The sequence below is a fragment of the Trichosurus vulpecula genome, chromosome 4 (assembly GCF_011100635.1).
Source record: "Trichosurus vulpecula isolate mTriVul1 chromosome 4, mTriVul1.pri, whole genome shotgun sequence".
NCBI lineage: Eukaryota > Metazoa > Chordata > Mammalia > Diprotodontia > Phalangeridae > Trichosurus > Trichosurus vulpecula.
In genome coordinates, this window is record NC_050576.1 from 435098394 (window position 1) to 435105420 (window position 7027).

The window sequence follows — 7027 nt, forward strand, 5'->3', positions numbered from 1 at the left end:
AGAAGAAGGAGGAGGAGGAGGAGAGGAATGTGAATGGAGGAAGAGGGAAGAAAAGCACATCTGTAGTAAGCAACAGCAATTGTGGGAGTAACCATAAATAGTAAAAGGGAACATGTCTGTGAAGAGACAGAGGGTAAAATAGATCTTCAGTGGAAAAGTCAACCCTATTGTACCTCAATAAGGCCTGAAAGCATCACATGTACCCTGCTCAAGTGTTTGAGGGGCTTATGACAGTTACTACTTTGTGAAGATCTGGTAGAACTTCCAACCTGTGACAAGGCATGGGAATGTATAGTTTATTTTAGAAAGAATTTTATATGAGAATTAAGCTTTAAATTTCATCCAGTTTAAGGGGCCAACTCATATCTATAAGATTGCTACATCTAGAAGACAGTGAGTGTGTGCGTGCGTGTGTGTGCGTGTGTGTGTGTGTGTGTGTGTGTGTGTGTGTGTGTGTGTGTGTGTGTAGGCTCCATCATAAAGTGACATAAGAAATGTTTGATTCCTGAATCATCTATTTCTCTGAAAGGCCATTCCATTGTTCAAGCTCTGTCTTGTATCTTTACTCAAAGAACTAGGTTTGAAGGCTCACGGAGTTCCTTTCAAGTAGGAACCTAGGAATCAATTTATGTTTCATTTTCTTGTTTAATTGTAATTCACAAATGTTAACTGTTACTTAATAGAGTCAGGTTTGAAAGATTTTATACACATCATTTCATCCCAATATCACTTACATTTCTGAGCTTCTGATTTGTACAAAGCACTATGACCTTCAAATATTTATTAACCAGGACTAAACATCCAATCTCCCAACAGTCAAATGTTTGAGGAAAGAATGGTTTGAACTAAGTACACTTGGCAGGACAAGGAAATGACAGACAGTGGTAGAATATTCTTAAGAGAACTGAATGTGTGTAAGCCAAAGATCCTCCAAAATAAAAATATGATGTCCAATTTCCTTCCTCTTTTAGTTTAGTTAGATGTCACTCCAACATATTTTAGCGTTTTATAAAGATATGTCATGTCCAAAGTCATTAATTATACTCCCAAAAATATGACTTAGAGGAAGTTAAATTATATTTAACAAACACTTTTAAAGTGCCTATTATACGAGACACTTTGCTAGGCTCTAGGTGTATGAAGACAGAAAATAAGACAGCCTCTTGTCTCAGGGAGCTTACATTACACTAGGGTAAGGTGAACACTCAAATTTACACACCCATGCACATGTACACACCCACCCCTACCCACCCTCACCCCCATGTACATACCCATTCACACCCCCACAGCCACACCCACACACATATACACACCCAGTCCCACCCCATCCCAACACGTGTGTGTTTGTGTGCATATATATACATATACACACATACACATGCAAACACTTATGTGCGTATGCATATGTATATGTGTATATACATGCACATGTACATATATGTATATACGTGTGTACATGTATACATATAAATGCACACACATCTACACATACACACATGTATACACACGCACACATACATGCATATATACACATATACACATGTACATACACATACATATGTGTGTACACATATACAGGATGTATATAAAGAGGCAAAGAGCAAAGAGCAAAGCCTGGAAGATGTCTCTGCCAATGTGTCTCAGCAGCCTTCTTAACTTGGAAGATGTCTTGAGTCATGGAAGATTCCTTGCCCCTGTGGTTCCCCTACTCTGGTGAGTCACTCTTAGGACTTCCATTTTGAGGAGCTGCCAAGGCCATGCTTATTTCTTTACCACTCTCCCAACTCATTTCCTAACTCGCTTCCCTATTTTCTCTACGATGCTCCCACTAGGAAGTCACCTTTCCACCTTTCCCCCATGCTTTTAGCTTTCCTTTCTTGCCTTTCCCCATTAACCTTGAAGCTCCCTAAAGACAGGGACTGTCTTGTGATTTTATTTACAGCACTTAGCAGAGTACCTGACACATAGTAACTTATTAATAAATCCTTTTTGACTTGACATGAATATTCAATTTCTAGAAATAGACTTTTCTTCTCCTAAGGCCAGGGTAATGACCCATACTACTAATAAGGACTGGTAGTTTTGTCTTTATCTAGGAAAGATGGCATGGTCTTAAATATTACCATCTCATGTTCAAACTCTTGGAATGGCTTAGCATCAAAACAAGAGGGTGCTTTTGACAGCAGACCTGATCCAGTCTTTTTACCCAAATTTATCCAGACTGTGAGGGGAAACATAATTGCTTAGACACCAAAGACATTTTGATCATTTTGTACAAGGAAGGCCATCTGGAGGTTTGAGAGCCACAACTGGTAACAGGATTACCATGAATGGGCAGCAGGAAAAGTGTCCTTCAATATCTCTCTCTCCCTTTTTTCAAACAACAAAAACAAAATCTGTTTAATTGGTTTCCAGATATCTTGGTGCTAAAGTACTTAATGACCCATGGCCTTGAGATCATCAGCCATCTTTGATCTCTTTCATTTACCCATGAATGCAGACATAAGGTCCCACCACTCTTTTTGCAATCAGCAGCAAAGATTACATTCCTTTGGAAAGTTGGCTTAGCTTGCTGCAGAAAGCCTTTTACAAAGCCTTCTCTTGAAGCAACATTCCTGCCACTGCTCTGTCCAGGTGCCAGGACAAGCCTTCCATTACTACTGAGGTCTAGCAAATTGTACATTCTGTCCTTGGAATGTGTCCACTTCAGGGAGCCTGGTTAGATCAAAGCTCATTAGTGACCAGCATGAACTCTCAAGAGACAGACTCATTTTTTCTCTTGTGATCTCAGGTTCACTTTCTTCTCCTGTGCTCTTGGAGACAGTTTGGTTAAGAAAAGAGATCCATTTTTGAACATGACTATCTTGAGTGCATTGCAATCCATATTAATGGATGTAACATTCTTATTAAATTAGACCCAAGGAAACTTGCAAATACATGAACCTGGGCATATTTGGGGGTTCCCAAAGATTTCCAGTTTGAGAAAATATATTTCATGAACTTTTTAATGAGATCCTGATTCTTTTACTATGTAAGTATTTTTTTTTAATTTTGGTCATGAATGGGGGAACTATAAGATGCTCCAGGATTTTTTTATGATAGTTCCCATGTTTAAGAGAATAAAGGTCATAAAGATAGGTTACTAAGGGTCATTTACAAGGAAATTTCATAAAATGAAAATAAACCTTTCCAAAGATCCATTTATTTTTCTGGGACCTCCAAGTGCATAGGATCTGGACAACTTCATAGCTTGAGGAAATTCTTTTTTTAAACTGAGGGTCTGGCAGACATGAAATATTTGTTTAAAGCTTTGCCTTCCTAATTAAGCCAATATCTAGGATTATAAGAGTGATTTGGTCCTGCTCATTGGCATCATCAGAGCTATGTTGATAAAAGAGAAGAAAAAAAAGCCTGTATTAAAAATTGTCACATCTGAAGTTTGCAAACATCCCTTCAAGTCCTGTGCAGCTGCCAATCTTTCTCCTTTGGTCTTCATAATATTGTGTAGAGAGTGGGGGAAAAAAGCAGAAAACTTGGAGTGTCATAGACATTTTATAGCATATATTAATTAAATATTTCATGCAGCATCTATTTACATGAGACAGGCCACGTGGCCCCAGAAGGGACTTAAAGACCTAGTTCAGAGCCAGAGAATTCAGAGAATCTTGGGACAAAAGGGGCCCTGAAGGTCATTTACTCTAACACTTTATCTTAGAGATGAGGAAACTGAGATGTCGATAAGTCAAATGGCTTTGGTCAAGATCGTAATATTAATGAGTTGGAGAGCCAGAACTCAAACGCAATCTAAAACTAGAGGACTTTCTCCCAACCCACACTGCCTCTGCTACAGTGTGGGGGAGAATAGCAATAGGTGGATAAGGCTGAAAAATAGAGTGTGTGGAAGGGAGTAATTATTAAAAAAAGACTATGAAGATTAAAAGGAAAGGAAGTTTGTGAAGAGTTTAAACAGAGAAGTTTGTATTTAATCCTGGCAATGATAAGGAGTCATTGAAGTTTATGGAGAAGGGGAATGACAGGGTCAGCCCTATGCTCTAAGAATATCCTTTTGGTAGCCAACTGAAGAGTGAATTTGAGCAGAGGGAGATTTGAGATTGGGAGATTATTTAAAAGACCTTTGCAATAGTCTGGGTGAAAGGTGGTGGGGACCTGAGTTGGGGTGGTCATTTTATGAGCAGACAAAAGAGGATGGAAAGATATTGTGAAGGCAGAAATGATAAGATTCAGCAAGTGATTGGACTTGTTGGGTGAATGAGTGAGGAGGCCAAAATTTCAAAGTTGAAAATATAGACAACTAGGAGGTTATTGGCCCCCTGGACAGTCATATGAAAGTTAAAATGAGAGGCAGATTTGGGGGGAAAGGCAGTAAGTCTGAATTAAAACAGGTTGCATTTAACATGCATACAAAAACCTATTTCCAATTTTCCAATTACATGCAATTGGCATGTGAGACTGAAGCTCAGTCCTAGATCCATCCATAATTCTAGGAATTGTCTCCATAGAGATGAAGATTGAATCTGTGGGAATTGATGAGGGCACCCAAAGGAAGGGCATAGAGAAAAAAAGCCTGGGGCAGAGCCTTGAGAGACAACTACTGTTAGGGGTGATCTGGTGGGTGAACCAGCAATGGAGACTGCTGAGTGGTCAGGCAGGTAGAAGGAGAGCCAGGAGAACAACATCATAAAAACCAAGAAAGGAGACAGCATCCAGAGATCATCTGCAGCTCCTTCCTGCTCAAATTCTATGATTCGTCCATTCTTTGGAACATGATGAAATGGAGAGAGAGAGGCTCTGCTTGAATGCCAGGGGAAAATAGTAGTAAATTGTGGAGTCACCATGACCAAGCTGATCCCATTTTGAGCCGCAAGAGGAAACATCAAATCCCCGCCTACGGAACCCAAGGTGGAAAGCTTATTGAATGGCACCAATTATCCCACACTAACCAGAATGACTGAAAAAGATCAGTGCTCTCCTCTGGAGAGCTCTGGACAGATCACTGTCAGTGAAGGAGCCTCAATGAAGGGGACAAGAAACCCACCCAAGGCAGGCAGCTATGGAAGCCTGCAGGCAGATGGAACAGCAACTATAAAGACAGCCAGCGAAACATGAAAGTGGATCCAGGCATGCGAGTCTCAGCAAGAAGGGCTAGGGAGCCAAAATAGTTCTAAGAGGAGGGTGAGCAGAGCTTAGTGTCAGGATAGTAAAAGGGAGAGGGATCTGACAGGGCTTGTTGTCTGTCTATAGCATGGAAAAAACCTGAGATCAGCTCATAGTTAGCAAGAATAACTAATGAAAGGTGGCAGTTATTAGATGATGCATATCCTCCTGACTCCTCCCCCTGGAGTTCGCCTCTGCATTCCACCCCACCACAAGAACTCCTCCTGGCAAGATTCTGCAGGCTCTCCTCCCCAGCTGAAACCATGCTAGATGCCAAATTTCCTGGTTATGGCTCTTGGGAGTGGAGTTACTTTCCATGAATACTGATAAGAGTTGTCATGTCAGTTCCCACACATCCCCAGCTGGAATATCATCACTGGGAACAGCATCACCACTCCTTTCCCAAAGGAAAAATGAGTCTCTTTCCTGAACTACTCTGAGATTTGATTTAACCTTATCTCCCTTGCTTCCAGGCCTGGACAGCACCTCTCCAGGCACACCGGCTTAGATGGTGCCACCTTTGCAGTTCCCTTTTGTTTTGTCTTCACCCATGATAACATATTAAGATCCCTGAGCACAGAGCCTGCCTTGCTTGTTTCTTATATCCCCAGCACTTAGCACAGTGCCTGGGATGCAGTAGCAGCTTAATAAGGGCCCTATATCTGTCTATGTATCTATCTATGTATCTACCCATCCATCCACCCATCCATCCATCCATCATTTGCCTATACCATTTTTTTCTTTGACCTATAAATAAACCTCCTTGCTCTCTGAGCCGTATGAGCCATGTGATTGCAGGAGGAATGGCTGTCAACATGCTGATAGTTTTCAGACAATGAAGTTCTGTTCTCAGATTTTCCCTGTGGGGGAAATAAATTAGAGAGATAAGAAATCCCTTCAGTGTACCCATATTCCTGATGGCATATGAGAGCCTCTGATACAATTCTAGGTGAATTACAGAGAGGTAACACTTAGAATCTGCTTTGGATGTAGATAATACTTTGTTAAATTTGTGACACATTCAAACAAAACTTTATATTAAGCATTGTGATGATACTAATGGAGAGTGACATTTATATAATGCTGTAGGGTTTGCAGAACTGTGGACCATTGTCATGGAGGCTCATTCCCCCAAACTTGTCTCTATGGAGTGTTCCCCTTCTTTTATGACACAAAAGATAACCTAAAGGTGGCTCTGGCCTCCTTTCTGTTCCCTGAATAATACCCTCCATCTCTGGACTCTGGATATTTTCACTGGCTGTCCTCCATGCTTAGAAAGTTCTCCCAGCTCATCTCTGCCTCCAGTTTCCTTCAAGACAGAAAGGCTCAAATTCCACCTTGTGCAAGAAGTATTTCCTCATCCTCCTTCACCTTAGCATATTTCACCTGTTGATGATTTCCAATTTCTCATGTATGTACCTTACCTTTGTATAGCTGTTTGCATGTTGTCTCCCCCTTTAGACTATGAACATTAATCCTTAAGAGGAAGGATTAGCTTTGGCCTTTCTTTGTATCACCATCACTTATTACAATAGCTGGCACATAATAGGTGCTTAACAAATGTTTACTGACATGACTTGAACATATAAAACATAGGTTTATGCAAATGTTGCTGTCTAGGAGGAAGCAGAAAAAGCAAAAGTGGTTTGAGATGATGGTGTCTCAGGGGAACGGAAAGGTGTTGAAAGAACTGGCCATTTTCGGAAGGAGAAAGAATCTCCAGGGCTTGGGGGAGGGGCATGGTAGTTGTCTGTATAGCTTGCTTATGACTGATAAAAAGTCCATAGCCTGCAAATCTTTACACTTCATTTGACAGGATGCTTATGATGCTGAAGACAATTACCTAGAGAGG